The sequence below is a fragment of the Chelonoidis abingdonii genome, chromosome 9, assembly GCF_003597395.2.
Source record: "Chelonoidis abingdonii isolate Lonesome George chromosome 9, CheloAbing_2.0, whole genome shotgun sequence".
NCBI classification, from domain to species: domain Eukaryota; kingdom Metazoa; phylum Chordata; order Testudines; family Testudinidae; genus Chelonoidis; species Chelonoidis abingdonii.
This window is the reverse complement of record NC_133777.1, coordinates 71,604,945-71,618,207: the sequence shown is the minus strand read 5'-3', so window position 1 is coordinate 71,618,207 and position 13,263 is coordinate 71,604,945. Positions and strand designations below refer to the sequence as shown.

Here is a 13,263-nt window from a genome sequence, read left to right as displayed (position 1 = left end):
TCAGCCACCATTAGTGACATCACAGCAGCTCCCACAGTGACTGAATTATGATGTCACAACCACTGGAACATGATGCCACTGAGTGAATTGGGCTGGGGGATAAGGCTGATTATAAAGCCTGTAGGTTCATTGCACATACGTCTAAGGACATTGTTCTCTCCTGGTGCCCACTGCATTATCTACCTCTCTAGTGGGCTTCCCGTCCCTTCTCCTGTCACAATCCAGCAGCAGGACTCTTGGGGACAGCAGCAGTTCCAGTCCTATGCAAATTTTGTGATAATCCCCAATTTCTGGGGAAACCACCCCTTTAGGGATGGACTCAGTTAGCTTTCAAAGGCAAAGAGAATGATGGGAGCTGCTGGGTGCAGGACACTTCAGAAAATCTGACTCATCATCTGTTAGAAACAAATGCTTAGAAACAGAATTCAGTGAATGAGGATTTGACGGTTACCAATTTTCTTTTTGCTGATCCTTAAACTTACAAATTTTACACCCATCAGTTAAAACAGGATGTTCTGATTCTGAGAGGTGGTATCTCCCAATGAATCAGTGGGAGATGTGGGTTCTTAACACCTTGTGAAATCGGACCATATTCATTTTTATCTCAGTATTTATTAAAAAAGAAAGAATTTAGCTAGTTTGTGACTTTGCAGAGCTTCCTCTTGCTTAGACCCCGTCTTAGAGGTACCATGCTCATGGATTCCATTAAAATACCAGAGATAGATTGGGTTAGATTTGATAAGTGAAATATCAGCAATAGAGATGGCAGAAACAGACATTTGGGTTCTTATGGCCTCATGCATCTTTTCTTTGGTGTGATACAGCATGGCCAGAGGGCAGCATAAGAGTGTTAGCAGGGGGCCTTATTCCCTGCCAAGGGAGGAAGGTTTGCTTTAGATTAACTAGAACAGCTGTGGCCAATTAGAGCACCTGACTCCAATTAGAGCACCTGACTCCAGTTAGAGCACCTGACTCCAGTCATGGGATATAAACCCCTGCTTCAGTCAGACAGGGGGTGGTAGTTGAAGGAGAAAGGTTGGATTGGAGCAGAGTGCAGATTGCAGAAGAGAAGAGTTTGTCCAGAGAGAAATAGAAGGTTTGGAGGAGTGCTGCGGTGGATTGGGAAGCCCAACAGAAACCCTAGGTAAGGGGCACCAGGCTTGTATAGAAGAGAGGCGAGAAGCCCTTCACAAGCTGACGGGTATGAGAGGGAAGTAACCCAGCGGAAGAAACCGCTAGTCAAGTGGTTCACCACAACCCCAGGGCCCCTGGGTTGGGACCTGGAGTAGAGGGTGGGCCCAGGTCCCTCCCTCTCCACTCCCCTCCTCCAAGGACACTAGGGGAGTGATTAAGAACTGATTCAGAGGCAAGCAATATTGCCCTGAACCTACCCCAGAGAAGAGAAAGCGCGAGACCCAGAGAACAATACCGGCAATTTGCCACATTGGTTAAATGTGGACTTGCACCCCTGAGTTCTAATGTACCCAAAATCTCAAAGAGAAGCCTCCAAGTTTGGCTTTTACTACTAGATATGTATATATTATCCCCAGGCTCATCTGAAATTCACCCTGGCTTGAGTGAGAATGAGAGAATCTGGGCCACGCTTGGGCAAAGAAGTATATTTCACTGGTTTTGAATTTGATTGTGTCTCCAACCTCATGGGTAATGATCATTCAAACCGTGCTTTGGGTCTTGTCGCATGTGCTTCATCCCAGGTAAAATGTCTTTTAGAAAACAGATCACCTGGCTATGGAGACTGGATAATTTGCTCTGTATAGAGAAATGTCTAATTATATCACAGGATTGTCTACTCCAGTGGTTCTCAAACTAGGGCCGCCGCTTGTGTAAGGAAAGCCCCTGGCGGGCCAAGTCGGTTTGTTTACCTGCCGCATCCACAGTTCGGCTGATCGCAGCTCCTAGTGACTGCAGTTCACTGCTCCAGGACAATGGGGGCTGCAAGAAGCGGCAGCCAGTACGTCCCTCGAACTGTGCTGCTTCCTGCAGCTCCCATTGGCCTGGACCCGTGAACCGCAGCCACTGGAAGCTGCAATAAGCCAGACCTGTGGATGCGGCAAGTAAACAAACCAGCTCGGCCCGCCAGGGGCTTTTCCTGCACAAGTGGTGGCCCTAGTTTGAGAAACACTGGTCTACTCTGCTGAATTACGGCATGTGACTGTGCCTAGCCTACCATTAACTGACAGCTAATGAGGTTGCTTCTCCAGCCCAAGAGGCAGAGGCTTGTGCTTTGGTGCTGTAGGTCCCATGTCATCTCCAGGTCAGATTGGGAACCCCTAACACACTGGTGAGCAGTTACTCACCCAAAGAGTGCCACTGCAGTCAGTGGGACTGCTGGTGTAAGTAACTGCTCATGAACAAGAGAAAGTGGGGTCACAATATACCCCTCTGTGTGCCTGGCCATGCTTGGATACAAACTTCAAGAGCCTTCTGCTGCTATTTCTTGTGAGCAGTTTCTTGTCTAGACTTTGTCCTTCCCTGAGCTGATCAGTGAATGCTGGGTGCCAGGTGCCTGGATAAAGCCATCCTTAGGGGAAGGTGAGGAGTGGAGATCTGATGCATTCGAGCCCAAACCAGGCAGCAGCTGACTTGTGTGTGTCCTTTCCTTGCAGCTGAAGAGGCTTGAACACCAAAGCGCGTGCCTCAGGGTGAAACATTCCATACACGCTCCTGCACAAACCCGGCTTCCCTATCTCAGTGCTAGACCTGAGGTGTGGTCCTTTGAAGTCTGGTTCCCTGAGACAGAGCTGGCACAACAAGCCACCAGCCAGGGATACATGAATTCAGCAGGCCCAGCCTCTCCAAATAACCTCTTAATTAGCATCTATTCACAGTAACAATTATTGGGACATTAAATGTGTATTTATATCGAGTCACCTCCGTTCCGCAGCAGGCGGCCCCAGTATTCCTCATCAAGAAGCAATTTAAAGACGGGAAGGGAAGGGAACGAGGCCTCCGCAGTGGGGGAAGGAGAGGATTGGTGCTTGTTGGCATTTATAATTCTCATGACTTTGTTTGCTTCTCGTTGCTATAACTGAGAGATCTGTTAGATATTAGATGTGCAGAGATGGGGAGACAGACTCCACTAATTCTCTGATCCAGCCGCTTATCTGATGCCCTTGGCATATGTCACCATTCTATCAGGCCAGCTCTGGTCTTTGCAATGGCTGTTCTAGTGCTGTAAAGAGCGAAGGGCCGACAGTGCAGGCAACAGACAAGCAAAGCACAAGCAGCTGCTGCAACAGCTTCCCGCACACCCAGCTTTGCCAATGCAAGGCAGCCCTGACCTGTAGATTGCAGCCCCTCCCGCTATTCCAGTCCTAGGACTATCAGATAACTCTGCCAATGCCCCTCAACCCTGGCCCACAGCACCATCTGTTATTCCAGGCTAAGGCTTCCCCACACAGCTCTGCAGTAGCATCTGCTCTTGCAGTCTTGAGCCTCAGTGCTCAAATAGCAGAGGGTCTTTTGTGGCAGTGCAGAAATGTCATCACGTAACAACCAACATGAGCACAACTCCCTGTGCTAGCTGTGTGTGGACTCACCATTGTGCGACCAGTGCCAGGAACAGCTAAAACCATTTCCATTGGCAGGAACCAAGAGCTTGTATCTAAGTAAGTGCTGGTAGAAACAAAGTGGGCTGTGAGGCAAGGAAAAACCATGGCATTAACAGAGTGACCAGTTTTCCAGTTTTAGACCAGAAAGTCCCCCACTTTCCTCTGGAATGTCTGGTAAAAATGAGAACCTGATGGCATCCGGTCAGATCTACTGATGAGACACCCAAAGTCTGGTTACTGCAAGTGGGGGAGGCAGGGTGGAGCCTCAGGGGGAAGAGGAGGGGCGGAGATGAGGCCTGGGGGACAAGGCCTCAGAGGAAAGGGGTGGGGCAGGGGAGGGTGCAGCACTCCTGCTAGAGTTTCTGGTTTTTAAATATTACAAAGTTGGCAATCCTACAGGGCAAGCTCAGCATTGCTACCCTCCTAGTCCATCTGTTGCCCATGTCCCCCAGTCCCAGCACCCACGGTAGCACCCGCATTTCTCACTGCCATTCAGGTGTCCCTATAGGTCAGTGGTTCTCAAACTTTTGTACTGGTGACCCCTTTCACACAGCAAGCCTCTGTGTGTGACTCCTCCTTATAAATTAAAAAACACTTTTTAATATATTTAACACCATTATAAATGCTGGAGGCGAAGCGGGGTTTGGGGTGGAGGCTAACAGCTCGTGACCTGCCATGTAGGAACCTCATGACCCCCTGAGGGGTCGCGACCCCCAGTTTGAGAACCCCCGCTCTAGGTAACCCCCTGCTTGTCATCTTCTCAGAGGAGGACAAAGACACCATTTTAAGTAGAGACAAAGAGACCCTTGCCTCGTCAGCATGAACCTCAGGCAGCTCTCGAGAAAAATTCTGGGCCATTAGTGGAATGTAAGAAGATTTATAATTGAAATCTAGTTTGTAGCACTACAGGTGGCGCTCTCAAAAGACATTTCTCAGGGAAAAAAAAAACCAGAGCACGACAGAGAGAACTAGTTACAAGAGTTTAAAAATCTCTCCTAAAACTCCATTGCATTTAACACTGCGTGATAGTTTTCATAATTCAGTACAAAGTGCAAAGCTCTTTAATGAGCCCATTAATGACCCTTTAATTTACTCTGCCAGGGCTAGATTCATAAAACATTTATGTTCCATTTTAATGGGATTTTCCTGAGATTGTTTGGGGGGAGTCACCATGAGGGAGCAGGTGGGATAAAATGCAGGGGGGTTCCTGCCCACACCTGGCAGGCTCTTCTCTCTTCGTCTCTTTCCCCCTCACTCCCTGTGTGTATCTTTAATATTGCTGGAGAAGCTGCAGGGAATAGTGGCATCTTGTGACCCTGCTGCATGGTATGTATACATTACGGACTGCCCCATCTCTGTGCTCTACATGCAATGAAACTCTCTTCAAGAACTAGCCAAAAAGGGATCTTCAGAGCCAGTCTGGGAAAGCAAATTGTTACAATGCAGCACCTATTCCTTCGTCAGATCTCCAAGGAGTTCATGCACCTATTGCAGGGTCAGATTCCTGCCTTCTGGGCTGTTGAAGAGAAGACCAACTAGATTCCAGGCTGTTTGGGAGTTAATTGCCCCAAGCTGGCAGCTTGCTCAGCTCTGCAGAACACTGAGGAGATGTGGCCTCTGTCCCCAAGGAGCTCTCAGAAAAAAAAAACCCACACAGGCAATGCACTGGGCAACCAGTGTCACAGCAGGGAAGGGTATTGTGATCTTGGTGAGTGGCTGGGGTGTATTTGGGGTATATAGGCCTCACGGGAAAAGGTGGTGGAGGTTTTAAAGAGGGATCCAAAGGGAGAGAGGGTTAAGGGGGACTGGCCAGAGCAGGTCAGAGATGGGATTTTAGAGGTAAAGGGGCAGCACTGAAGAAGACACAGAAAGGAGAGTGGCTGGGGGGTGCTTAGGCAGAGTGAGGTAGTAAGAGAACACAAGGACTGAGCAGTGCAGAGCCCTGAAGCTGAATAAGGAGGTTGAACTGGACATGGAAAATGAGAGGATGCCAGAGAAGGGATTTGAAGAAATTGACTTTGCCAGAGCATCGGACAAGGCAGCATCAGGTCTATCCCCTGGCACTACAAGATTGTTCCCTACAGCCTATTCAGGTGCCCAGGCTAAAATGTCTCAAGTGATAGCACTGCCCTTGGAAGCTGATCCAAGTCAAAGAAGAATTGGGACATTTTTTCCAGTTACTCATCCTAAAGTTTTCTTCGCTCGGTTTCATCCTGTTCCTCTGATGGTCATCACTCACTTCTGGATCCCCTTAAGTCCTCTCCCTCCTTGGTATTTGCACCCTCCAAACACCTGGAGATGGTGATTGTCCCAACTCCAGGCATTGCTTAGCCAAGCTATAGAGATGTAGCAGTTTTCATCTTTCCCCAGCCTTGTGTGTCAATATCCTTGAGCCTCTTACTCATCTTTGTTGCTCTTCTCTGAATTTTCAGGAACTCTGGTTTTTATCTCTCCAAGTCTAACAACCCCAGCAGAGTTCCTTGTAACAATTCCTAAGGACACAGATTCCAGCCTGCCAAATCCCATCAGTTAATACCCAAAACTGTTGGCACAGAAAGGTGAGGATGATGCTATTAACAGATGTAAAACTTCTACCTCTTTGGACAGTTTCTAGAGTTAATATTTCTAATATCACTATATTACAGAGATAGCAGTGAGTACACTTCATGTTTGAAGGACAGAGGAGATTAGGTTTCCAGGAGAGATGTTCCATTTCACAAATGAAGCACACTTGGGACACGGAATTTTTCTTGTCTCCATAATCCCCTCCCTAGAAATTAGGGATTTACGTGACTCTCTTTTCCCTGCTCATCCTCGATTTTGCTGATGCATGTTGGAAACCCGATAGACCATTAAGGCACTGACACTGCCTCTGCCTGAATGGTTCATGAGTCATCCTTATCGCTTCACAGTTAAAAGGACTGCTGACGCTGATGCCCTCAGAAAGGACACGTCAGTGGGAATATCAATGTGTTCCAAACCATGTCATTGCTCATCATAAGCACTGGGCTATGTGCACACTGCCTTGTTATTGTAGGGTCTCTAGGGGCACTGATTTGTTACTGCAGGGTCACTTGTGAGTGCAGGGGAAGAGAACCCCATAGTGAAAGTGCCAAACTGAGTGGCTGGTTTATTATAGGACTGGCTTGCAACGTAGGGTCAAATTTGTCCCAACATTTCAGTTACAAAAACTAAGCCCAACAGAAATGCTAAATATGGGTTTAAAAAAAACTATTCCAAAGGAAAAAGATTTGGGGTAATATTGCCAAATGTTCCTAAGTTACTTTAGAGCATAAATGCTATTTTCAAAAGTGATGTAGGCACTGAGGAGCCTAAGGGTTTGTCTGCACTGCAATCTGAAGTGTGGTTGCAGCTCAGGTAGACATACCTGCGCTAGCTTTACCTATGCTAGCATGGCTAAAAATAGAAGATAGATGGGGTGGCATGTGCTGTACTATCAAGCCGAGGATCCTGGTTCCATCTCCAGGTCCAGAAGTTGGGAAATATTCTTGAAAGCATTTAATTAGCCTCGTTAATTATGATTGATCGTATTTCAAGACACAGCTCTCTGAAAGTTTTACAGTCCCCTCCACGCTCTTTGAGTTTGTGTGAGACGTTGTTTTCTCTGCTCTTTGCTTCTCTGGCAAGAGTCTTCTGCTCCTTCCTTTCATTGATGCTCTTGCTGGGGTGGCTCAGATAGGGCAGTTCTTCTGATGAATGAACTGGACTGTCTCTGCACATCCACCAAGCCAAGGCTCTTTGCTTTGATGCAGTCATGAGGGAAGCTGCCTCTATAACTCCATCTAGAATGATCCTGAACTCCAATTTCCAAAGGAAGGACTTGCTTCCTGTGTGAATGGTGGACTCACTGTCACATTCAGTCCAGTTGGAGATTTGAGAAGTAATGGGATGAGCAGTGCTGGCCAGGACAATTGATGGGTTATTGTGGATGAATTGTAGTGGTGTCAGATTCCTGAGGTGCCTTTGGTACAGTCTCCTCTTGGCTGAAGTTCTGATGTTGGGAAGTTTCATGAGTAGCATCAGTCTAGGTCAGGGCATAGTGCTGGAATCTGTGCGATCACAGGTTCAAGTCCTACAACAGGCTTTAGGTTCATGAGCAGTGTAAACACTCCAGGAGCACTGGAGAAATTTGTAGCTGGGTGTTTTGGGAATGATGTACACACTGGTTTGTGGGGCTATGGGACATAACTAGAGGGAGACCTCCTCCATCCCATGGGACAAAAACTCTGTGGAATAAATAACCAGAGACAGACACTGCAGCAGCAACTGTGAAGGAGTGGAAGAAGCCTTACAGGAGATCAGTTCATGAAGAATGAGGAAACTGTGGAGTACAATGAAAAAGCAGGAATGATGGATTATGATCAGAGAAAAATGGCTGATACCAAAATCCTTATACTACTCTGCTAGTAGCACTGTCCTTCCAAGGTGCTGTCACCCTGAGCTCCCTTCTGTCTGCTATGACTGATCCAGGAGGTTCCTCTAAAGACTGGTTAGGGATATAGCTCCTTCATGCTTTAGGCTGCAAGTTCAAATCCAGGCCACGTCAATAGAAATTGAAAGTTGCTACCACCCACTGCCTGCTCAGTGCCCCACATGAGAGGAGCTGGTGGGTTTCAGTGCAATTCCTGACAGGCCAGGTATGCTCAGCAGAAGAGCCACAATCGCAGTGGACACTAATCATCTCCCTGGCTGTCAATCTCAGGGAAAAAGTCCAAGGACCAGCTGGGCAATGGAGACAGAACTGCTCCCAGAATTGACACACTGGCAGAAGGAAGTGTCATTGCTGTGGCCCAAGCTTCACATGTTCTGGCACTAAGAAGAGGACTCCACAGTCTCCATCAGTATCAGGTCGGCACCCTTCACCAGCAGTGGAGATGGGCTTCCCCCAAGCAGCAACCCTGCATGTGTCCTCCAAGCTTAGAGCATTCAGAGGAGGGGGGTTGGCTTGGTTCATTCATGGGGGTGAGGTCATTTGTGAAGATCAGATACAGATCTAACTCCGGACCCAAACTGCCTCAAAGCCCTGTTTGATTTTGGACCAGGCCAAGCTTTCACCAGCATGATGAACATTCTTTCTTATCTTAGAGTTCGGGCTACCCCAGTATCTCTTTCCCCAATACAACAGGGTCTTGGACAATTGGAGACTTTAACATGGTCCAAGAACATGGTTAAAATCCCATCTGTGCATGGTGTCAGGGGAGATTTGTGGTGGAAGCAGGGCCCTGAGCTAGGCCTAGGAGAGGGCTTGGTTTGACTTTGAGTGGGGGCCAGAGGACTCTCCAGCCACACCCCATCCCATCATGCCCTCTGTTCTGGTGTTGAGGTTTACCTGTGAGACAGAACTAACCTCTCCAACACAGAGAAAAGCAAATGACTGCTGGTCTGAGGATGATATGAAGAGCTGAGTTCCGGAGAAGGAAGTGTGGGGCAGGGGTGCCCTGCTATTAGATGAGAAGGCTTTGCATTGCCAAAGCGCTCGGCAAGCATTAACTAATTAAGATTTATTGGGAGTGTCAGGGCCCTCCTGACATCAGACATCAGCACTTTGGGGTAGGGGATCTGAGTAGGTGGGCCTTCCCCAGAGATGGAGGAGAGAGTGGAAAGCACAATGTACACTGGCCCTCCCGGGGCTTCAGAGGCAGTGAGTTCAGGGCCTGGATTTCATTGGTCAAACCACTCCCTCTCTGTGGAAAACAGAGGAGGTGCAACAGTGGAAGCACTGACTGGACTCTGTGAGGTTGGATCCACCATGGATTGGATGCCCCTGGGGTCGCTCCACATGGAGTTGGGTCATTGCCAGCAATCTGCCTTGCTGGAAGGGGAGTGACACAAGAAGAGGAAGCCAACAGGGAATGAGTGTCAGGAAGCGGAGAAATCACCCAGCTGTGCAGAATGGCTCACACAGCCTGGGTTCTCTGTCTAGGGCAGCTCAAGGGGCTCCTGGTCCACCTAGCTTTGGTGAAAAGCAAGTGGTGGGCTGCTTTATGGGACTAGGGGCTGTTTGCACCTTATTGTTATAAACTCCTAGAAGAAAGAGTTCAGGAATCTTGTTCAGACAGGAACCACAATTGTTTACACAGCACAGGCTGCCAGTTAGTTAAAAACACATGGGCTTTTATTATTACATTTCCCTGGAAAAACAGTGGTTTAAATTAAGGGAAAAATATTTTGTGAAAACCAAAACTTTCTTTTTTGAAAAGGCCTTGCCCTGGGCTCCCTACCTCTTCCTGATTCCCCTCTCAGAACTTCCTTGGCTTCTCCTAGGGAAGTTCATCCTTCATGGACCCAGTTGCTCATGGCGAGACAAAGAGGTTGCCTTTAGTTCGGCTAACCATGCTGCCTGTGTGGCTAACAGAATGGCTTTCTTTAAGAGCAAAGTGTCTCTTTTCCCCTTGAATATATAAGCCTGGCAATATCCCAGGATGCACGACTTCCTCCAGCTAAGACCTCCAAGAGTTGTGGCCCTGGGACTTACATACTAGTGTGATTGTCCCTCCAATGCATCTCGATCCTGATCATCGGCACTCTCTGGTATTTTAGTCCTGGGCTCCCCTACATGCACAGCTCTGCCAATGCACCTCAGTCCTGACCTGCAGTACCAGTCCTGCTCTCCCAGTCTCCAGCCCCTCTCACACAGCTCTCTGGATGCTTCTCAGTCCTGACCTGAAGCCCCCACCTGTTGTTCCCAGCAGGAGCTTCTATGCATTCAGCTCTCCTCATGCAACTCAATCCTGCCTGCAGCGCTCTAGAAGCAAAGCATATTTTCATAAACATGTGCAATCTGGAAATAACCCTTCCGGGAGTGACAGATTAATAGGTACTAATTACACAATTATTTTATTCTGTAGCACTAATAAAAAAATGATTTGGAGTTTTTTTTTTAAAAAAAGTCTAAAGATTTATTTAATTAAAACCACAATTTACTGAAAAACCAAGTAATTTTTTATTGATACAGACAGTGCTGTGATTGTATAATTAGTAATTAATTACTTATGGGAATGACACTTTAATGTACTTAGACCTACTAATTTTTTTTTTCCTGAGCACTGGTTGCCTCCAGAACATGGTTTCCATGGTGGCAAATTGTTCTGCATGGTGTGAGGTGTCCCGAAGGGAGTTGGATGACATCCACCAAAGTCACTCTCATTTGTGGCCTAAGACAGAAGCTGGTCTCTGGCCCTGAACATGCAGTATGGCATTTGAAGCCTGATCCCTTAAACACTGCAGCTTGCTCCTGCACAGACTACTGTGGATCCTCTGATTTCTCCCCAACGACTTCATGTTGCTGTTGCCATAATAGCTGTTATTAGTCCCCAGGTCCCAAAGCAACTGGACAACCGCAAGGGCTGCTCCAGCAGCACTGAAGGCCCATCAGGATAGGCCCGATGAAGGGGAATAAAAACCTCAATTGCTGCCCTCTCGGAACAAGCCTATACTGCTCTACAGTGCAACAGGCTTCATGTCTGGAAAAATAGAGCACAGACCGCAACTCCTGTTTGCAAACAGCAACAAGAAGTTGTGGAGCCAGGTGGGAAAATGCTTGCTGCAGCAAAACCAGGGGAAAGGCAAACCAGGTTAGACTCAGGCTGAACCTGTAGTCCAATAGGCTCTAACAATTAGTTTGGGGAAGTTCTATGGCCTATGTGTTACAGGAGGTCCTATTGGCTAGATCAGGGGTCTGCAAACTTTCAGAAGCGGTGTGCTGAGTCTTCATTTATTCACTCTAATTTAAGGTTTTGCGTGCCAATAACACATTTTAATGTTTTTAGAAGGTCTCTTTCCAGAAGTCTATAATATATAACTAAACTATTGTTGTATGTAAAGTAAATAAGGTTTTTAAAATGTTTAAGAAACTTCATTTAAAATTAAATTAAAATGCAGAGCCCCCACCGCCCGGTGGCCAGGACCTGGGCAGTGAGAGTGCCACTGAAAATCAGCTTGCGGCTGGCACGCGTGCCATAGGTTGCCTACCCTTGGGCTAGATCATCGGGCTCACTGGGTAGTGATCAACGGCTCCATGCCTAGTTGGCAGCCAATATCAAACGGGGTGGCCCAGAGGTTTGTCCTGGGGCTGGTTTTGTTCACCATCTTCATTAATGATCTGGATGGTGGGATGGATTGCAACCTCAGGAAGTTTGCGGATGACACTACGCTGGGGGGAGACATGGATACACTGGAGGGTAGGGATAGGGTCCAGAGTTACCTAGACAAAGTCATCTAGTCCAACCCCCTGCTCAAAGCAGGACCAACACCAACTAAATCATTCCAGACAGGGCTTTGTCAAGCCGGGCCTTACAAACCTCTAAGGCTGGAGACCTCCTGAGGTCTCTTCCAACCCTAATCTTCTATGATTCTGTGATCACAATGGTTCCTTCTGGCCTTGGAATCTATGAATCTACAACAGGCGAGACTGCTTCCTGCCCCACCTCCTTCCATCCTGGGCTGCCTCTGCACAGACTCAGGAAAGATGGAGGCAGGGCCTTCTGTGTGATGGGGTCAGAGCACTCAGAGATGGAGAAGCTGGGATGATGGAGAAGGGGCAGAGGGACTGGATATGCAGGTGAGGAGATGGGGACTCCGCTGTGCATGGAGCTGGCTCACAACCAAGCCGGGTGAGTACCGAGAGCCATTCCCGTCTGATGGCTATGTGCAGTGAGGCTCTCACCACAGAATACACCATTACTGCCAGCAGTAACTCCCTTCCTGTCCCCCAGCAGACAGTGCCCAAACACTGACCAAGCTCCCCTCAGACAGAGTCCCTCCGGTTCAGGGCTGACTGAAGCACATTGGCAGGGGGAAATTTGTGCTATCACTAGGGTGGAGCTGCTTTTTCTTACACCTTCCTGCTTGTTGCTTGTCCTGCTGCACCCTCATCTCCTCCTCCGCTGCCCAACCGGTGCCAGTCACCTGACTTAGCCCCTTACACCAGATCAGTTTATAATTGTCAGTATAAAGGAGCATAAGCGTTATTGTAACAGATCACACCAACAGGCTGCTCAGGCTCACCTCCTGCCCTATCAGAACAGACTGAGAGCACCTAGCCAACGTGAACAGGGTTAGGCTAACCCCAGGGGCTTTGGGAAACCTCACCCCACCTGTCCACCTAATCCTACTAAACAAGCTATCCTGACCCTTCCAATCCATCTGCCCGCTTCTTGCCACCCCAGATCAGACCAGACCAGAGGCTGATAGAGTCCATTATCCTGCTTCTTCCATGCTAGATCAAGCCACTGACCTATTTCATCTAGCACTTTATTTCCGGCAAAAACTAATAGCTGATGCTTCAGAGGAAGCACACAACCCCTACTCTAAAACAAGCAATGACATCTAGCCATTAGTGCAGTGAGTTATCGAGTGAGGAAATCCCTGATTCCAATCAACTGATGCCCTGAAGCATGTGGTTTTACTTTAGCTGACACAGATAGAGATGTTACCAATGGCTATTAACCTACATGGTCCTCTTAAGTCCAGCTATAGTATTTAGCTGGCTACCCTTCAGGAGCAGTGCTAAGGAGGTACAGCCTGCTCCCAGCTATGCTGGAGGTTTGGGAGATCTCCCAGAAGGTAGTGGAGGGAAGAGTCAAAGCAACCCCAACCCATTTGTTAGTGGGGACAGTGCCACTGGTGCACACACATGCTCACAATCCCAGCGGGGGGAAACATGGTCCAG

General features: G+C 48.0%; 1 protein-coding gene across 1 annotated transcript in view; it reads right to left on the bottom strand.

Moving 5' to 3' along the window:
* NTRK3 (neurotrophic receptor tyrosine kinase 3) overlaps positions 1-3,040 on the bottom strand; it is a 456,641-nt gene extending 453,601 nt beyond the window's left edge. The window contains exon 1 of the mRNA XM_032806496.2: positions 3,026-3,040. The gene's annotated coding sequence lies outside the window, so the exon portion shown is untranslated. The remainder of the gene's footprint in view (positions 1-3,025) is intronic.
* Between the last annotated feature and the right edge of the window lie 10,223 nt (positions 3,041-13,263).